The following is a 21431-nucleotide window of genomic DNA, read 5'->3' as shown; positions in this document are numbered from 1 at the left end:
CAATGTTTGAATCGAAAAATTGTCCGCTCTGACAAATTATCCGGCAATAATTTAGTGGAAATGTGACGTAGTCACCAGATTTTTCTCTGTTCTGGGGAGTATTGCTTACTGAAAGTGGTGACGTCATTTAGTGCGTTTACATTCATCCGATTCTGAGTGTTACATTTGTCCCGTGTTACTTTATGCTACTTTATACTTATGATGAGCGCTGATTCTCTCAAATAAAAATGTGTTTAAAACAAACAAACAAACCAAATCAATTTTGCTTTGTCGTGACACCGTGTTTCCCACACAGGTTCAAACACAAGCTCCTCCTTTGTTCTTCTGCTGAGTGAGACGGAGCTCTGATGTCACTCCTCAGTAAGGAAAGTCGCTAGTGGCTGTCCTAAAAGTCAATAGAATTCAGTTCATTTTATTTGATAATTGTTTATTCATTATTCTTTTTTTTAAATGGCTTATGGTCTACAGACGTCTCCCATGACACTGGAGCCTCAAGCCAGCGCCTTTGACCCACATCAAATCATGGACCTGTTGTTCCATCAGGTAATGGTTAGCACTCTGGACTTTGAATCCAATCTAGACTATGTAGTCTGTAGTTAATAATGAGAATTTAGTGGTTGGGTCTAGAACCTGAGATGGATGGATGTTCAGTAAACATCAGAGGGTCATTCTGTGGAATTCATGTGCAACTGTATCATTTAATGTCCTCCTTATGTGTTACTAGTTACCAGTAAAAGAGATTTACAAAATTCCCCTACTGAAAAAAATCCCCAAAACTGTCAAAGAAATGCAGCACTTGGACCGTCAGATTTAGGAGGGCAGATCTAGAAATTGAAATACTGCAGGTGGGTGCAGGTCACAGGTGAATTATGTCAACTATTGGAACTGTAACAGATTGGTTTCAGACATTTATGTGACACACAGTCAGGCCATGTCCTCTGTGTGTCTGCAGTTTTACAGACGCAAAACAAAACATGATAATGCTGCCTGTCCTGCTGATATCAAAGCTAGCATTAACTTTTCTGTTTCCTCACCAGAGACTGGCAGCTGGACACGTGTCAGGATGGCTGAGTTGTCTGAGGTGCCAGACTCAAGATCTTTCTGCACAAATGGGCCTTGAACATGAAAGACTCATGGTTTCATTATTTCATAGATCAGTGTCACCTATCACTGCTGTGGAGTCTATAATGTGAACCACTAAAGGGTTACTAAAGGCTTCCGATTAGTGCATAATTCAGATGGAATTCAATAAATTATTTAAACTTGACTCATTGAACAAACAGCCCTGTCCCAGCCAGGGTCAGGTTTCCTGAAGGCCTCTCTGCCATTTACTAATTAAAATATATTCATAAAAAAACCAACATATTTCTATCATATGATGATGAAATCAAAAGGCTCTCTGATCATCACATTGAGAAGTTCATCTGGTTTGTGATATTTCTTCATATGATAGTGAGGTAAAATGTGTTCAGTGGGATGTGTGTGTATCCAGCAGGACTGACAGCTTCATGTGGGATTCTCACAGAGATGATTCAAACCTGATCACAGTGATCAGTATGGATATACAGTATGTTTGCTGTCAGTGGAGGAAACTCTCAGACAGGACTAATAGTCATGTTTGGGATGTTCCTGGATTTGAGTTGAATGAGTGTAAATTCTCTCTGATTTTAACACACGTTCACACATTCACCTCCATTCAGACATGGAGTTTACATATTGTTTGGAATTGGTTTGTAATTAAGATGATCAGTGTTTATAGTTCATAACCTGATCACAGATCAATAATCAGCCATTGGAAGGCGCTCTGAAACTTTCTTCTGCAGTCAGAACTCATCCACCTTCAGACTGGACATCTTCTGACTGTAGAACTGGAGCTTTTTATACATCTCACTGCAGCACAATAAAGTCCTCTGTGAGTATTGTGTGTCCCACAGTGTACATGACATCTGAGCAGCAATACTTCCACCTGCTGGAGATTTATTGTTACTACAGCTATAAAATAAATCTATCAGAACATGAACTCAGTCTGTAGAATCCAGAAGATTCACGACACACTTTGTCCTGCTGTTATGGAATGAAATCCAACTTTAGGTTTTCTATATGTTAAACTGATAAACACTGTTGGGGATCAAACAGAAAAGGACAAACGTATTAAAGAAGATTTTTCTTTTCTTTTAATTATATATAACCCACAGATCCAGAAGAGACTGCAAACACACGTAGCTGTGAGCAGAGTGGTGCAGTGGAAGCGTGCTGGGCCCATAACCCAGAGGTCGATGGATCGAAACCATCCTCTGCTACTCTAACACACTGGATGTTTCATCATGAGACACGAGTTTAACTTCATCAGCATTGATTATCAGAAAAGCATGCAGAATGTCACTTTCTCCATTAATGTGTACAATTTTCACTGTGCTGCTTGTGACTCAGTGATGCTGTTGAATGCTTTTCGGGCCGCCGTTCTTAAAGTGTGTCTTTCCGCCCGGAAAGTAACACAATCAAATTGTGAACTGGAATTGCTTACATTGTTGTCTTTTTTTTCCACAATTCACAATTTCAAATATAAAATGCACTTTAATTGTTTTATTTGCTTCAAAAATGTAAAAAGTATAAGCGTCAATGTGAATCATCTTGTTTTTACATGATTACCAATTTTTAAACGACTGCACATAAACCAGGGTTAGTGTTCGGAACCAGCCCTCTCTGTGTTGTTCTCTTGAGACTTTTGTCTGTCATAACAATACAGAATCGTTGTGTTTTGATAAGCTGTTAACTCGCAGAGTGCGGCTGCATTACTCTCCTCCAGACAGGGACCAACATTTACGCCAGATTTTCTCCGAAACCGCAAAACTTCATTTGAAACTTCAGGATGTGTTAGAAAACAAAATCACCTATTATATAATTACAGATATGACACAGGAAATGATAATCACAATGTTTAAATCTAAGGGTTCACAGCTCAGACAAATTTACTTTTCGGTCTCAAAAACAATTTTCCGGCAACAACTTCGTGGAAGTGTGACGTCTACATTTATCCGATTAGGAGTGTTATATTTGTCCCATGTTACTTTGGTATCGGCTCTCCCCGAAGTATTACTGCCATGTTTGAGATTTAATAAGTTCACTGACGCTTTAAAATGATCGCGGTCCTGATGCTAATCCCGTTAGCCGGTCTATGGCGTTTTCCACTGTATGTTAGCATTAAACGGACATAACGGACTTTATGTTAAGATAAAATGATGGCAGTAATTCTGGTTAAACTGACTTTGAATGCTATTTTAAATATGTGTGTGTTCAGTCATTTGTGGTTTTATACTGTTAATGACAAATATACTCTTTCATTTTATTATTCTCTCTTTCGGTCGAAAAAAGCCGAGTCCAGTCGAGGAGAGCCGAATCTTCAGAGAATCCGTGCAGACAGGGGGGTTATTTTGATGGACACACCATGAGGCCAATCACATGAGAGGACAAACTGATGTTTTCACAATAATATTCAGCTGGTAAATTGACATAGATATGAAGTTTTACAGGTGACCAAGAAGAGACGTTTTCTTTGCTCTACAACGTAACTTTGTGAAAATAACATGTCTGTGGTTGTTTTCTGATCCCTCCTTCGTTTCTTCATGTCTTCTGTTTGTGTCTCTCTCTCGGAGTGATGTTGTTACTGAAGCCGACTCTGACCCCTCACTGAGCGGGTCGGTGCGGAGAAACACTCCGTTACCTCCGACAGCTGAGCGGTATCGCTTCTCGGCCGTTTGGCTAAGATCAAGTGTAGTATCTGTTCTTATCAGTTTAATATCTGATACGTCCCCTACACGGGGATTATATATTAAATAGATTTTTGGAACAGGGAGATGGAATAGGGGCTTGCTCCGCCCACTCCACGCATCGACCTGGTATTGCAGTATCTCCAGGAACGGTGCACTCCCTCTGTGTGTTCAATACAAGTCCTGTTCAGCTCAACATCACCTTAAACACATGATGTTGTCTTCATGTGTGTAACGCTGAGTGTACAGAGTGTTCATGTTCAGTTCATGGTTTTAGAATCAGTGATGCATTCATGTAGAAACATCAGTTTAATGTTGCAGCTGATTTCATCAGGTTATATTCTGCTGACCAGACTGAATCAATAAAGTTTTGTTTCAACACGTCTTCGTTTAAATGTTGGTTGTATTTTGCATTTGTCAGCTGAATCCACAGAGTCACTGAAATGATGACGTAAACCCAGGAAAGGAAAAACATTTGGCTCTGAATCTCAATGTAGATTTGAACAAAGAGCTCCAGCTGAAGAAAACAATGCTGTCTGTTTCCAGATGATGAAGAACTCAGTTCTCAGTTGATGCTCAGTTATCTCCATCTAGTGGACAGATGGTAGAAGTTGATTCCTGAAAAGAGGAAGTGACTTTTCCTCAGATCAAACTGTTGAAGGAGAACGAGCAGCTTCTTCCTCACTGACTCACTCAACCTCTGTCTCCTGGGTTTGGATTTAGGTCTGGGTCTGGGTCTGGGTCTAAGACCAGGTGGGCCTGCTCAGAGTCTCTGCGTTGTTGTGGCTGAGTGGTTAAGGTGATGGACTAGAAATCCATTGGGGTTTCCCTGTGCAGTTTCAAATCCTACCAACAATGGTTTGTTGTTTTCATGGACCAAGTTTCCCATTTGGGGAGAGACACAGCATGTTTGAGAATCTCGGTAATCTGCAAGGCATTAAGGTATGACACAGCTGAGTGCTGCTGTTAGGACTCATCTAAGAGGATGAGAACATTTCTTCCAGTTTGTCACGCCCCACCTGTCATGTCTCTATTCCCCACCAGTGGGGTGGAACCCCAACTTTAAGAACGGCGCTATAAGCATCCAACAGCATCACTGAGTCAGGAGCAGCACAGTGACAACTGTACACATTACTGGAGAAAGTGATAAATGACATTCTGCATGTTTTCCTGTTAATCAGTGCTGCTGAAAAACTCCTGACATTTTCCAGCTAAATGAGACGTTCAGTGTGTTAGAATAGCAGAGGATGGTTTTGATCCATTGACCTCTGGGTTATGAGCTTGTGCTTGCACATGAAAACATGTAGTGTTTGGCAGGGGGCACCCAGATTTGAACTGGGGACCTCTTGATCTGCAGTCAAATGCTCTACCACTGAGCTACACCCCCCATAAACACACACAGCCCATCACTGCAGATCAGCAGGTCTGACTGAAAACATACTGTAAAGTATGAACCATAGGGGTCAGACTGAGACTTCTGAAATGTTTCATAAATAGACTGAATAGGTGAGGGCTTTGGGACGGGGCTCACTGCAGCATCTGCTGTTGAGAGCTGCAGAACGATGTGCACTTTCACTACAGTTTGCAGACTCTGCCCACTGTGAGCCCCCCAGCCTGCATCAGAAAGGAGCAGCTTTTCTACTCAGAGACTCTCCCAGATGACTGAGCTCCTCAGATACCTGTCTAACGTAGCTGGGTTAGATGTAACTAACTCATCAATACTTCAAAACCTTGAGAAAATGACACCCAACTGTGAGGAGCACAAGTATTCACTGACACACACATGGTTTCAGAGACAACCTGGAGAAAAACTTGTAGTCAGACTCAGAGTCTTCTTCTAACGCTGTTCATTAAGTTCATTAACCAAATTAAACTGTCACCATGAGGCCTTGTAGACCTTCAAACTTTGAGAGCACCAGCACTGATCCCAACAGAATTTTAACACAGAGCCTCAAGATGTGCTGTCAGCCTTCCTGGAATTCAGATATTTTTTTAAAAAGGTAGCTTATATGTCAGACAAATTTAGAGTACGCTTGCAGTGTGGTATATTTTCTTTCCCCTGACCTTTTCACTGCATTTTGCAGTGTGGTGTTGGTTTTGCACTGCATGTTGCAATGCATTTTTTCTTTTTTTTTTTTTCACTGCGATTTGCAGTGAACTTTTGCACTGCTTTTGCCATGTCAGCAGGTCTGTGATGTCAGACAGTTAAAAAGAACCCTTCATTCTGGATCTGATTCATTTGACTTTATCATTGCAGACACCTGTTGACTTTATAATATCATTATCATTTGACGTTATGAACCCCAGACTCTTCAACTTAATGTATTGTATATCCCCTCCTCCTGCTCTCAAAATAATAGTCAAAATAATTTCATAAAGAGTTTGGTCTAGACCTGCTGTATTTGTTAAGGGCTTTGCTGTAACTTCATTATGATGTTTTGAAGTGTGGTTTAAAAAATGGGGGTGGGGGCAAAACACTCGGAGATTTTTGGTTTTAAGTGGCATTCAATGGCTGTTGTTTTGTCATCACGTATATGTTTGTGTTCAGTTAGTAATTTGGTAGGATGACTACGCTGAGGGGATACTTGAGAGATCAGAGTGTTATCTTGTCTAACTCTTTTGAATGAGGGAGGGAGAGAGGAAACACAGGAAGCACTTCCTGTGCTTCATTATCGACGTTGGAGATGCCAGGGACTGAACTAGTGGGTCACTCCTAACACATCTGGGCAGTTTCAGCCAGTTCCCTCATCAGAGAGTGCCAGCTAGGTCTGTATGTCAGGATGGCCGAGTGGTCTAAGGTGCCAGACTCAAGGTTAGCTCCTTCCTGCACTAAAGGGTGTTCTGGTCTCTGAATGGAGACGTGGGTTCAAATCCCACTCCTGACAAAGTCTTTTGTAAAATACGTGAACCAAACTCTTCCAAAGATGATGGTGCAAAATCATCTCTAATGTGAATACGGTGGAAGACTGAAGATCTTCCCTCTTCAGCTAGTGCAGCTTCAGCATGGCATTGCTACTATTGTAATGATGTCATCTTCAAATGTTACAGACTTTGGATAGTGAACTTCCTACCTGGTACACCCCGCAGGTGCATGATAACTTATTTATGTCACGGGGTCAATCACCATCGTCCTGAATGTGCTGTGTGTAAATAATGAGGTTCATCAAAACAAAGTCAGAACCAGAGCTCAGGCTGTTGGTACACAAACAAAGAAAGGCATACTTGTGGATTCACAAGATTATATCAGGATCTGACCTTTTCCTGTTCCATCAGTAACCATCAAAGGAGATGCTGATTCTGTGATGTCACAAAGGTTCTAATGACATCACAGAGATCAAAGACTTTTTTACACTTTTTTCTCATGACCTCCACCATAGAGTGCTGCCTGCTGCAATAATGCTGCCTTTAATAGAAGTTTAGGAACATTTAATTAAATACATTTTGATGACAATTGGAAATGTCTGTTTATTGTTTATCACTCGTTAGGATCCCTGTTAGCTGTCACTGAGGAAGCAGCTACTCTTCTACTACAAGGACTATGATGAGGCAGTGGCCATTGATAATGCTGCCTGTCCTGCTGAATTTAGGTCACCTGCACTTTTTGCAACAGTCAGAGCTCCAGACACAATAACAGTACTGAAGAAAAATACTTTAAACATGAGCTCTGTGTCACATTCATGCAGCTTGTGTAGAAACAGTTCATGCCATCAGAATGAACCTTCACCTGTCACAGTGTGTTAGAAGCCCTGTGGACTGTGGTAGAGTGCATGCTTTGCATGTATGAGGCCCCGGGTTCAATCCCCGGCATCTCCAGCATTTATAATGAAGCATAGGAAATGCTTAACTGCTCCATATTGTCCTGCTTACTCACTCAAACAAATTACTGACAACACACATACGTATGTATGAAAGACAAACTGCTGGCCGCTGATCTAAAGCTTATTTTTTACGTCATCCAGAGTTCACCCAGCCCCTCATCCACTCTGAATGGACGCAAAATGGTACCGTTTGTTTGTGCTGTAAAATTTTTTATTTGTGCTGCTGCAGTTTTATCGATGTTAGACATTTTAATTTCTGGTGATGAAGTCACACAGCCCCCCATGTTCTCCAAATGGACCCAAAGTGCAGTTGTCACCAAAACAGTAATGTCAGATGTTTAAAAGAAATGTTATTCTTATCCACTCTTCATTGTGGATATGATTAATTTAACTTAACTATGGAGAGAACAACACCAAGTCCTGAGATGCTGCTTGTGGCCAGTATGGGGATTGAACCCATGACCTTGGCGTTATTAGCACCACAGTCTAACCAGCTGAGCTAACCGGCCCGTTTAAAAGTTTTTTTTTTGGCTTATTTTTACAAATCAATCTTAAATAATTACATAGCCTATCGTAGCTCAAAGCTTTTGATCCAGTGAGACATTTATAAGCAGTTAGAGCACATCGAACAGAACCTGTTGAAGTCAGAGAGCAGAAACAGAGAGCAGAGAGGAGGCTTCATCAGACAGTTTCTCTTTTCACCTGCTACAGTAGCTCAGAGCCTCTGTGGTTAGGTAAAGGTCCAAAGAGGATGTAGATCAGTGGTAGACGTTCATCAAAAAAAAAGGCCACTCAAAGCAGAAACACTGCTCAGGCTAAAGACCAGACCGTCTTCAGACCACATCTTCAGGTAAACGTTAACAGGACGAGGTGGCCGAGTGGTTAAGGCGATGGACTGCTAATCCATTGTACTCTGCACACAACATATTGTATCCACACACTCCCTGATGGTCTAGTGGCTAGGATTTGGCGCTCTCACCGCCGCGGCAGGGGTTCAATTCCCGGTCAGGGAAAATATTTTTAACAGATATTGATAACGGTATCGGGGAAAAATTTCATATCGGTGCATCAGTAGTTTGAAGGTTTGAAGTCTTCTGTGTGACAGGCAGAGATACTGTCCACTATATTAACGAGGAGGAGGAAAGAGAAACATTATGTGGTGTGTGACTTCACTTCCTCTGTGGAAAAACAAACAGAGAATAAAGTTGTTTCCTAACAGTTTCTGTCCAGAGACCTTTAGTGTGTGAGGTGAACATAACAACTTTTACATATGTTGGAAATTAGTTCCTTTGCACTCTGTGATGCTTCTGCACCTGACAGTGGTGGGATTCAAACACACAAATCTGAAGAGACTGGAGCCTAAAGCCAGCGGCTTGGACTGCTCAGCCACACTACCACATACCTATGCCAGCTTCACTGCACAAGAATACCACGTCTCACATTTTGTGAATCCTCAAAGCTGTCCCAATGTTTGGAGCAGAGAATGGCAGAAAGATGTCCTTGAAGCATCCTGGACGCACAACCAGTCAGCGTGCAGCATCCAACCTCACAAACTCTCAAACAATATTTAACTGTACTGTTTAAACCAATGTAGAGGAAACGTGGAACCCCTCCTCACCACAGCTGTGCCTCAAAATCCTGTCCATGAATATCACTAATAGAATGGGACAGCAAGCACAGCCCTGCTGGACGCCAACACCCACAGCTTCCTGCCACAGCGTAGCCACAAAGTCCCCTCAGGGAATCGAAATCCCAGTCTTCCACATGACAGGCAAAAATCCTGTCTGCAAGGGGTTAAAACAGAGTACATCCATGGGTGGGCTCGAACCACCATCCTTCCAATTAACAGCCAAACGTGCTGACCGATTGCACCACAGAGACATGAATTGTCCCATGTTCGAGACTGAAGTTCCAGCTAGAATTATCCTAAATGACAGCTTTTTGGTCCATCTTGAATGATCTCTAAATATCTTTGCAATGAGAATTTAACATGGAACGTCCCTGGGGGGGCTCAAACCTCCACCCTTTCAGTTTACAGTCGAACACGCTGACACACTCACCATCACAAGACAGGTCATTTTCACAGCAAGGAACTACTCACTGTATGAAAATAAGGACATGGACAGATGGAAACTATTCACAAATACATTCAAAAATCATGTAAGAACAACATACTTCTTGAACAAATCAACATTGATAAAAAATAACATGGTAAAATGAATTGGAATTCACACTGTAAATACTGGGGGTGTACACAAGGGTTTGTAATTTTTTATTTATTTATTTTGCTGCTCTGGTTGAATGCTCTAAAAGTGTGTGACTTTTCTTTCTCAACTAGTACATAATGTCCAATGTTGTGTCTATTTATTCATTTCTGTAAATAGTCCATATGGTGTAAACGAGAAAATAACTGATAGATTTCTTTTATTTTTTTTATAATAAAAGAGAAAAAAACACACCTGATCTCATGTGATCTTGGAAGCTAAGCAGGGACAGGCCTGATTAGTGGTTGGACAGGAGACCGCCTGGCAATACCAGGTGCTGTAAGCTTTTTCACTTAGAGGACAGTGTTGCCTAGGTGATGGACTAGAAATCCATTGGGGTTTCCCCACGCAGATTTGAATCCTGCCAACAACGTTTACTTCCTCTTATGGACCAAGTTTCCCATTTGGGGAGATACACAGCTGAGTGCTGTTGTTAGGACTCATCTAAGAGGAGGAGAGCACTCACTGGTGCTCAGTTATCATTATCAAGGCCGGTGATAGGGACACACCTTTAGTTCCACTTCCAGGTCATGGAAGCAATAATGAGAAGTCATTTCTACTGTGTGCTGTGCTGAAATAGCTCATTTGGGAGAATGTTAGATTTCTTAAAACAATTAGTTAACTTTTTGCTACAGAAAAAACAAGAACAACCATGGAGGCATTTCAAAAAAGAAGCCAATTTTGATTGTTTTATTTGTATTTTCAGCTCAGTCCCCACTTTGGAAACTCACAGTGACACAGCTGGATGCAAGATCATATCACAGAATGCACACCTTGGGCTACTGGCAGTGGTGGGATTCGAACCCACGCCTCTGAAGTGACTGGAGACTAAACACAGCGCCTTGGACCACTCAGCCACACTACCATACGTTTGTATGGAATAAGAACTAAGGAAAGGTTCTCCAACTTAAACAGGTTTATTTTAATGTTGTCGAGAGATGTGAATTTGAAGCCTTCACTGCGGGACTTTGGAGAAGTGGATGGTGAACAGAACATCCAGCATTACCTGGGACATCCAGCTGAAATAGCTCAGTTGGGAGAGCGTTAGACTGAAGATCTAAAGGTCCCTCGTTCAATCTCCAGGTACCTGAGTGAGGTTCAAGCTCTGGTTATTTGACCTATAGAAGCTGCTTTTCTTTCACCTCTACTGCTGTAAGGAGTGTTTGGGGACAAAAGTATTTTTGACTGCTTGTGGATGTTCTGCGACATTTCTGCTTGTTTTTGCCAATTAACACTGCTCTTTAACCCTCCTGTCGTTTTCACCCCCCGCAAATTATTTAGTGTTCCTGCTCTGTTTTAACTTCCCCTCAATGAAAACAAAAAACATTAATTACCGCCAAGTTTTTATTTAACACTGTTTAGCTGTTAAAACGTCTCAGAGTAACTGCAGTGAAAATACAAATATGCACTGAAAATGTATTCCAAAATGTGTGAGGCCCTGGGTTCAATCCCCGCCATCTTCAGGATTGATAATGAAGCACAGGAAGTACTTATCTTGTGCAACACTCTGATCTCTCAATTATCCACTTAGCTTGGAGCAATTTATCCTGTGTAGTCATCCTACCAAATTACCAAAGTGAACACTCACTCATCACTGTGCTGGAAGAAATCAAGTTTCGAGAGGTTGCATGTAGCCAGTATGGGGCTTGAACCCACGAACTTGGCGTTAACCGAATATAACTGGCCAGTTACCAGGGTCATGGACAGGCCAACCACTGTCCATGACTTGTTCTTAGAATGTGTTAAACAATGTGTGTGAGTGTTGTTGTGGGTGTGTATCTACTGTAACAGAATGACTGTAGCTGAATAGATAGAACGGTTTCATCCTCCTCCTGGTCTGTAGACCAGTTGGGCACCATTGGCATGAGATCTAAAGGATCTCAAGTTAAATTGTAGACACACAGTTAAACTACAATGGCCGGGAATCAAATCCGGGTCAACTGCTTGGAAAGCAGCTATGCTCACCACTATACCACCATTGCATGCAAAATGATGAGCATCCACTCCGAATGGACGTGAAATGGTACCGTTTGTTTGTGCTGTAAAAATTCTTATTTGTGCTGCTGCGGTTTTATCGGTGTTAGACATTTTAATTTCTGGTGATGAAGTCACACAGCCCCCCATGTTCTCCGAATAGACCCAAAGTGCAGTTGTCACCAAATTTATCAAACAGTAATGTCAGATGTCAGATGTCAGTAATGTAAGATGTTCAATCTTAAATAATTACATGGCCTATCGTAGCTCAACGCTTTTGATCCAGTGAGACATTTATAAGCAGTTAGTTCCATTAGGCCACTGGGACAGATATTTAATATCTCCAAGAAGCGAGAATAGGTTAGGAAGGATACTAAATGTTGTAGTGTATGATCAATGCTCAGAAAACGTTTGACTACATTTTAAATTAGAACCTTTGTGACATCACACCCGAAGCGAGAATCATACCCCTAGACCAACGAGCCATTAACTGCAACAACTTAAAGGTCCTGGATCTGATGGAGCCACAGGGAGCACACAGGCTTTAGTGTTTTAAGTCCTAACTCCTTCATTATGAAACAGTCAAATTCCCATTTTATGTGCCTTTTCAACATTGCATAGTGCATGAATGAGTGCAACATTGAATTGTTTAATTAAATCTAAAACTGATGTTAGACTGAAGATCTAAAGGTCCCTGGTTTGATCCCGGGTTTCAGCATCAGAGGTGGACCTTGTTTTGACCTACATTTCCAATATTCTGCCTCGTCTTTCAACCACACCACAACCACATGAAATATTGTGAGGTTGAATGCTGCACGCTGACTAGTTGTGTGTCCAAATGGCTTCAAAGACATCTTTCTGCCATTCACTCCTCCAAACCTTTGAAAATGACAGGAGGGTTAAAGAGCTGTCACAGAACATCCAGCAGAAATGGAGCCATCCAGCCGAAATAGCTCAGTTGGGAGAGCGTTAGACCCTGGTCCCTGGTTCAATCCTGGGTTTCGGCATCAAAGGTGGTACCTGAGTGAGATTCAAGCTCTGTTTTTTTTTTTTTTACCTACATTTCCAATATTCTCCCTCCTCTTTCAACCACACCATGAAATATTGTGAGGGTGGATGTGTCAGGCTGACTGGTTGTGTGTCCAAAAGGCTGTCAAAGACGCCATTTTCTCGTGGAAGATCGCAGAATTTTTCAGATGTGGTCCTTTTGGCACCATCAGCCTGAGATCTACAGGGTTCATTGGATCGTCCACAAAAATGGCTGCATGAACATTAGAATGCTGAGATGCTTGGTTGCATCTCCCATATGGTCTAGCGGTCAGGATTCCTGGTTTTCACCCAGGTGGCCCGGGTTCGACTCCCGGTATGGGAAATTCCTTTACAACAATGGACGTACCACTCGCAGGCCCCATGTTGGGCAATAACTACTTTCTTGGAAGCCCAACAATGAGTTGGAGAAATCTTCAGTTCACAGTTGAAACATTTATTAAGGTCACAGGTAAAGTAAGGCAGCGCTGGGCTTGAAGTGACAGAGCTCCCCCAGGATCTCTGCCAGAAAGAGCCCCGATATCTGGAAAAGTTTCACATTTATCTTCTTGAGCTGGGTCTGTCCCGAACAGAGGTTGGACTTTCACACAACCAAATATAACTGTCAGTCAGATGTACAAAGATGTCATTTACAAACAGTTTGTACTAACAGTTAATTGAGGAATCAGTTGAATTAGGACAGATGTGACTTAAAGCACAACAAAGATCTTTCCCAGAAGGCCCTCAGACAAAGAAGCTGGGTAACAGCACAGACTGTCAGGAGTGGTATTTCAACCCTCAATTCCAGAGGAGACCGTCACCTGATCACAGCACCCTCTACAGCTACTGTCAAAAGGTTTGTTGGGGAAATCCATTCATGGTTTTAATGTAGGACTATTCATCTACCTGTGTCTACCTGAGCTTCATTAACAGTGTGCACTCGATGGTAATTGAGGGATCAGAGTGTTGGAGAGCAGAACTCTTTCCTGTGCTTCAGATACACTGTTTGGTTCTGAGCTGATCATTAATAATCAATGAATGATCAATAATCTTCACAGCTGTTCTGAATGGTGACAGTGAGGCAGCCTTTGTGTTTACATCTGAATCACATGTGATTTTGGAAATTCTTCAAAGCAGCTTCAAAGGATGAGTTTCATTCTGTGAGTACTGTGACATCATCCACAAAAAAAGAAAGAATTTTTGCGCTGTAAGAAGATACCACCTTTCTTCAAATAGCTCAGCCAGCTGCTCCAGGTGAGGCTTGAACTCACAACCTCAGCATCACTCTGCAGGTTACTGTCATATAAGAACCACACACTGGCTGATTGTGCCACGCACAACACACATCACAGGAGCACATCCAGCAGTAGAAGGTTCAGGTTTGAACCAGCTCGAGGGATCTACTTTCCTGTAGCTTACTTCCTATCCAGCAGGACTGACAGCTTCATGTGGGATTCTCACAGAGATGATTCATACCTGATCATAGTGATCAGTATGGATATACAGTATGTTTGCTGTCAGTGGAGGAAACTCTCAGACAGGACTAATAGTCATGTTTGGGATGTTCCTGGATTTGAGTTGAATGAGTGTAAATTCTCTCTGGTTTTAACACACGTTAACGTCATGGACCAACATGGCTCGTTGGTCAGATTATGAGACTGACACGCTGCCTATGAGGCCTGGAACCCAGAGTAAGTAAAAGAGGGAGATGGAGGAGAGCTGTCAGAGTTTCAGTATAAACATACATCATACAGCCCTGACCACTGTTGTATCCAGGCAGAGCTGACTGACTGACAATGGGACATTACCAAGGCCCAGTGACCACGTGGCCTAATGGACAAGGCGTTTGACTTGACTGAGGGTTCGAGTCCCTTCGTGGTTGGTCAGCTGTGTGAAGGTGAACAGACTAAACTGTGTCCATTTTACAGAAATCAGTGAGGTTTTTATTTCCTCCACAGAAGGTGGATCTGATCTCAGGTCATGGCCAACACTGACCTCTGCTGCTTGATGCTGCCTTCATCCTGATGAATGTTGAAGCAATGAAATATGACAAGAACAGACACTAAACTGACAACAGGACATTAAAATGGGCCACACTCAGACCCCACACGGCCCAAAGGACATGGTGTTTGACTTTAGATCAGAAGACCGAGGTAAAGATTTATGTTCACAGAGATCACAGAGAGTCTCTTGAACGGCTCTTTAATATGAATGATGGGAACCAAGTCACAGCCCCCCCCCCCCCCCCGCCATTTTTCTCTTTGTGCCTCTGTGCCATCAAATAAAATTTTGTGAAGGATAACAAAAGAAAGACACAAAAGGTGAACTGTGATGGCCAGTAATCAAGGTGTGAACACAGTCTGGCAGCTCTTCAGGGAAATACACAGAACAGTCTGTCTTTTCTGGACATGTTTGGTGTTTCTAACACAACACAGCTGCTTGTTAACTTTCTACATAAATGCTTCTCTTTGGGGTTGTCCTGCTCAGAAATTCAGTAAAAAAAATGATGATTTGCTATTTTAAATAGATTTCTTGAGATCAGCTCCAACAACACAACCCTAATCCCTAATCACTGCAGTTAACAGTCCTCTCATCATATGCTAACGGTCCTCATGAATTTAAGAGGATTGTTGTCTGATCATTCTGTTCTTCAAACTGTTACCAAGCCCACAGAAACTTCCTGCTGAAGGAGGACAACACATTTATTCAACAAACTGGAAAAAAGTCCAGAGTCACAATTAATTATCCAACGTGTTTGTTGACTTGATTCACTTGGATTCAGGAAATGCTGCTTGTTGGGGCAGCGTTAACTGACAAAGACAATAAAGAAGTAAAGAATCAATGTCTTCTAACTCAGATCACATCAGTCAGAGACACTGTTGATTCCTTTCTGCATGAGCGTTTCTCTTTGGGGTTGTCCTGTTTGCAATTTGGACAGAATGTTTTATTTATTTATATTTATTTTTTGAAATCAGCCAAAGTCATGAATTTGTCATAAACATTTCCCGAACATGATTCATGATGATTCATGAGTCACGCTGCTGTGTCCTGGTATGAAGCACAGTGGTTCTGTCAATGTGTCCTTTCTTTCTTCTTATCTTATGTTACCTTAACTGTTAAATTCAGTAATAGCTACTTTTTGTTTTTTTACTTTTTTATTTATTTCCACCGTTATCTACAGTCATGCTAATTCTCAACTGTACATATATTCTTACTGGCTTCTTTTGTAAATATATTTTTGTATATATATTTTTTCCTTCATCTTTTATCTTTCTTATTTTATAATTATATTCAGTACCACAGAGTTGTCTAAAGTTTGTTATACGTTGTGTATGATGGCAATAAAAACATTCTAATTCTAATTCTTTGAGGTTGCTCTGGTGGAAATTTGACCCGTTTTTAATGATTTCTTGAGATCAGCTAAATCTATGAATTTGTCATCAACATTTCTGCAACTGAAGAACAGACTTGTGTTTTCAGAGCAGTAAGTGCTATTTGTTGGGGCAGAGTTGGTGATTTCAAAAGTTCATTACGTCCAAGCATTAATCAGGCCAGGGAGTTTATTCAACAATTTGGTAGGAGAAAAGTTTTGGTTGGAATAAAAACAACAACAAAGATGGCCATTTTGAAAAGATTTGTTCAGATCAGCTGCAGCAACATTTATCCCCAGAGTTAGCTGTCCTCTCACCATATGCTAACGGTCCTCATGAATTTAAGAGGATCGTTGTCTGTTCCTGATGGACTAAATGTGTTCTTCATTACAAACCATTACCAAGACCATTGAAACCGCCCAAACAAAGCAGCCAGGCAGCTGTGGGAGTGGTTTCATTCAGGTATAAGATGGGCAAAAGCCTGAAAGGGAGTCCATTGGAACTGCAACACAACTGGGAAGTGGCTGCAAAGACTCTTTGGAGGAGATCATGTGAGGTAAAAATGAGAGGTTAATGTGACTTATATTCTCTTTGCTCCTTTTCCCCTTTCAGTGTTAATTTACAAAAACAGCATTAATTCTTGGAGCCATGTTTTCTTCAGATCTAACTCGGATCACTCCAATCAGAGACACTGATGAAGTCTTTGTGCATAAGTGCTTCTCTTTGGGGTTGTCCTGGTTGGAATTTGACAAAACATTGCTAAATTGATTCATTGTGATCAGTTAAATTCACAACTTTGTCTTTCCCCTTTTTATTTCCCCAACTGAAGCACAGACTTGTGTTCTGAGAGCAGTAAGTGCTATTATTTGGGGTAATGTTGGTGATTTCAGAAGTTTTCCTTCCTTTACCCATTTCCCATTAGACTCTTCTTAGAATCTAACTCAGATCACCTCAATCAGAAACGCTGATGAATTATTTGTGCACAAGTGCTTCTCTTTGGGGTTGTCCTGGTTAGAATTTCAACAAATTGATGAAGATTCCCATTTTGAACAGATTTCTCCTGATCAATTGAAACAACACTATCCTAATCAGTAATCACCAGAGTTAGGTCAGAATTAAAGCTTAATGTGACTTAGCCAATTCAATGAGAGACATTGATGGCTATTTTCTGCATGAATGTTTCTATTCTCGTTGCTCTCTTTTTCTACTTTCATTGTTAAATGGCAAAAACAGCATTAATTCTTGGAGCCATGTTTTCTTCAGATCTTACCCGGATCACTCCAATCGGAGACACTGATGAAGTCTTTGTGCATAAGTGCTTCTCTTTGGGGTTGTCCTGGTTGGAAATTGGACAAAAAAGATGAGGAATGCCATTCCTTCTTTTCTCCCATCACCAGTACAGCAGGTATTATCAGTGATGTGGGGGATGGGGGTTAAGAAAGTCACAAATGTTACCTTAACTTGAGCACTGACTTGACTGTTGAATTCAGTAAGTGCTACTTGTTGGGGCAGTGCTGACTGACAAACACAACAACATCTTCTTAGAATACAATACTGACCATTTCAATTACACAGACGACTTCCTTTTGTGCAAATGCTTTTCTATGTGGTTGTCCTGGATGGTATTAAAACCAGTTTTTATAGATTTCTTCAGATCAGCTGAGTGAGTGAATTTGTCCTCAACATTTCCCCAACTGAAGCACAGACTTGTATTCTGAGAGCAGTGCTTTTTGTTGGGGTAGTGTTGGTGATTTCAGAAGTCAATCACAAGTTTTATCAGTTTTTGGGGCGTGGGGGTTAAGAACATCTGAAGTAGTTTGAAAGTCACAAATGTTACCTTAACTTGAGCACTAACTTGACTTGAATTCAGTAAGTGCTACTTGTTGGGGCAGTGCTGACAAAGACAGCAGCAGGTTTGGTGGGAGCCATGACTCCCAACACAAATGCAGATATCTTTATCTAGAGACTAAGTCTTGGTTGGAATATAAAAAAAACGTTGTCATCAACATTTCCTGAATTGAAACACCTTCTCACCTTTAGAGCTGCAAGATTTTGTAACTAGGGACCACCCTAAGGAAATAAAAAGGGGGAGAACAGAAGAGATACTCCAGAGCGGGTAGAGAGTGTCACTGAGCACATCTCTGTCTGTTCTCCTTGCAAGTAAAATGAGCGCTGTTGTCCTTTGTCTTTCTTCCCTGTGTGTTTAATAATGTTCTAGGTGGTTTAAACCTGACGTATGGACATAAAGCAGTAAATGCTGTTTGTTGGTGCTGTGTCATGCTAATGGTCCTCATGAATTTAAGAGGATCGTTGCTGATGGACTAAATGTGTTTTTCATTACATTCCATTATCAAGACCATTGAAACTGCCTGAACAAAGTAGAAGATGTAAGATGGGTAAAAGCCTGAATGGGAGTCCATTGGAACTGCGACACAACAAGGAAGTAGCTGCAAAGACTCTTTGGAGGAGATCATATGTGCAGTAAAAAATTTTAGCTGAATGTGACTTTCTTTGCTCTCTTTTTCCCCTTTCAGTGTTAATTTACAAAAACAACATCTCAAAGTCACAAATGTTACCTTAACTTGAGCACTGACTTGACTGTTGAATTCAGTAAGTGCTACTTGTTGGGGCAGCGCTGACTGACAAAGACAACAGCAGGTTTGGTGGGAGCCATAACTGCCACCATGAATAGAAATCTTCCAACTGAAGCACACACTTTTGTTCTGAGAGCAGTAAGTGCTATTAGTTGGGGTAGTGTTGGTGATGAAGTTGTTCCTTCAACCTATAATCACGACAGAGTTCATTCAGCAAAGAAAAGTCAACATTTACTTGAGTTTGAATTTGATAGTAGCCTAGTAGTGTTAACAACCAAACACAACAAGTCATGTAACTGATGTCTTCTTCGACGTTAGATGACTTCAATTACAGAATCTATTGATTCACTCCAATCAGAGACACTGATGAATTCTTTATTTCTCTTTGGTCCTGGTTGGAATTTGGACAAAAAAGATGAGGAATGCCAATCCCTGATTAGTGATTGTCTTTACATTTTGTACCTTTACCTCGGACAGACAGCTTCGGACAGACAATGTCTGAGTTCTTCATCATCTGGAAACAGACAGCATTGTTTTCTTCAGCTGGAGCTCTTTGTTCAAATCTACATTGAGATTCAGAGCCAAATGTTTTTCCTTTCCTGGATTTACTTCATCATTTCAGTGACTCTGTGGATTCAGTTGACAAACGTAGAATACAACCAATGATGATGTGTTGAAACAAAAAAAATGATTGATTCAGTCTGGTCAGCAGACGATTGATGACGACTGACACACTTCTGTGTGTGCTCCTGAGAAAGAGGCTCATGTGCTGCCCTGAACAGCTGCCACAGGAAGGACTAACTGTATCACTCCTGCTGGTTTGATAACCTGAGGTGGCAGAAACAGTCCTGATGCTGGGGGTGGAGCAAGCACCTGCCTGGTCACCGGCCCGGGACGTGGGCGCTGAGTAGAAGCTGTCTGCCTCCGCTGTGCCTGGCCTGCTGTTCCTCTTTTGGCTGCCTGGGTTCATCAGGAAATACTCTTGCCTCCTTTGCCTGCTGTTGTACCACTGGACCACTGTTTTGATTTACTTCAAACAGCTGAATGTCTGATGTAAGATTATAATCACAAGATTATATCAGGATCTGACCTTTTCCTGTTCCATCAGTAACCATCAAAGGAGATGCTGATTCTGTGATGTCACAAAGGTTCTAATGACATCACAGAGATCAAAGACTCCTCCCATTTTTTCTCATGACCTCCACAGTAGAGTGCACTCTGTTAATGAAGCTCAAAAGACAATCATGGTCCTGCCAGATACCTTTGAGTTCTGCAGACAGAAGCAACAACAAAACAGGAACTATTTTTCACTGCTATGCAGACGATCCGTGACTCCTGCCATCTATTGACATTATAACAGGTGGATTCTGTAGTTTGCAACTTTGACCCACATCAAACCGGAGACCTCAGGTGAGAACCCTCCCATACTATTCTGAGGGTGCTCATCCTAAATTGTTGTGGAAGACATCTGCGTAGGTTCTCAGTCATTCTGTTCTAATATGTCTGAGGCAACCAGACGTAGTCCTAGATTTTTGAAGACATTTCACCTCTCATCCATGAGGCGTCATCAGACAGATCGGTGTTTTACCTGTCGCAGTATCTTAGAAGTCCTGTGGTCGGCCAAAGCCAACCCATTGAGCATGTGATGTAGTTCAGTGGTAGAGCCCACGCTTAGCATGTATGAGGTCCTGGGTTAATTCCTGGCATCTTCAGCATGTTTAATAAAGAACAGGAAAGAGTTCTGCTCTCCAACACTCTGATCCCTCAGTTACTGCTCCGTGTTGTCCTGCTTAGTCACTCAACCCCTGACTAAACATATATACAAGCAAAGCTCTCAGAATGCATCTTGTTCTGGACACATTGTTCACACTTATTAACACATTTTCTGCCATGCTGATGATCCCCTTCCTGTCATTGACCTTTTTAAAATCTTGAATTCAGAAGTCCATCTCCAAGACTTCCCTCTCCTTTGTACAAGATAAACCTCAAATTTGTGATGGTGACAAGATACTTTGAGATTGTGTTGTGTTGCCTTTGTGCAAAAAAAATTCCCCACCAAGTCATGACTCCTGCCAAATCCTTTCTTCTGTGACCAGCTGTGCATCATGAAATTTTCTTCCCCAAATACAGTACAACCTGCAAAAATTTTGGTCCACCTTTGACCGCCCACGCTTTTAAAAGACCATTCCATTCACATCTGCATGAAAGCACACCAGCAGGGTTCCATGGTGTAATGGTTAGCGCTCTGAATCCAGCGATCCGAGTTCAAATCTCGGTGGAACCTGAATCTTACCAGTGAAACACTAGTGTTTCAAACGATCTTATAAGGCAGTCTTTGCGTGTTGTGTACTCACTTGTGGGATAATTTTTCAGCATCTGTCGTCAGAATGGCCGAGCGGGTTCAGGTTCAGGTGACACATGTTCTCACCCTCTCCAGCTCCTCGTTAGTATAGTGGACAGTATCTCTGCCTGTCACGCGGAAGACCGGGGTTTGATTCCCCGACAGGGAGAACACAGTGCGTCCTTTTTAAAATAGCTCATTAACCAGCGTGATTGAAGTTTACTCTCTCTGGATCTGACCAGTCAGATTTGTCGCGCTCGCAGGCAGGCAGACAGA

At 41.7% G+C, this 21431-nt stretch overlaps 5 non-coding genes across 5 annotated transcripts; 3 read left to right on the top strand and 2 right to left on the bottom strand.

Moving 5' to 3' along the window:
- Positions 1 to 3739: 3739 nt before the first annotated feature.
- Positions 3740 to 3930, top strand: LOC115038419 (U2 spliceosomal RNA). The gene has a single exon (XR_003840544.1). It is a non-coding gene; the product is annotated as a U2 spliceosomal RNA (small nuclear RNA).
- A 1152-nt stretch (positions 3931 to 5082) lies between these two features.
- Positions 5083 to 5154, bottom strand: trnac-gca (transfer RNA cysteine (anticodon GCA)). The gene has a single exon. It is a non-coding gene; the product is annotated as a tRNA-Cys (tRNA).
- A 1387-nt stretch (positions 5155 to 6541) lies between these two features.
- trnal-caa (transfer RNA leucine (anticodon CAA)) lies at positions 6542 to 6652 on the top strand. Its single transcript has 2 exons — positions 6542 to 6579; positions 6607 to 6652. It is a non-coding gene; the product is annotated as a tRNA-Leu (tRNA).
- Positions 6653 to 8020: 1368 nt separating this feature from the next.
- On the bottom strand, positions 8021 to 8094 carry trnai-aau (transfer RNA isoleucine (anticodon AAU)). Its single transcript has one exon. It is a non-coding gene; the product is annotated as a tRNA-Ile (tRNA).
- Positions 8095 to 13123: 5029 nt separating this feature from the next.
- On the top strand, positions 13124 to 13195 carry trnae-uuc (transfer RNA glutamic acid (anticodon UUC)). Its single transcript has one exon. It is a non-coding gene; the product is annotated as a tRNA-Glu (tRNA).
- The last annotated feature ends 8236 nt before the right edge of the window (positions 13196 to 21431 follow it).

Source organism: Echeneis naucrates, unplaced genomic scaffold, assembly GCF_900963305.1.
Source record: "Echeneis naucrates unplaced genomic scaffold, fEcheNa1.1, whole genome shotgun sequence".
Taxonomy (NCBI): domain Eukaryota; kingdom Metazoa; phylum Chordata; class Actinopteri; order Carangiformes; family Echeneidae; genus Echeneis; species Echeneis naucrates.
The sequence above is the reverse complement of the archived record's forward strand: the minus strand, read 5'-3'. Positions and strand labels throughout refer to the sequence as shown.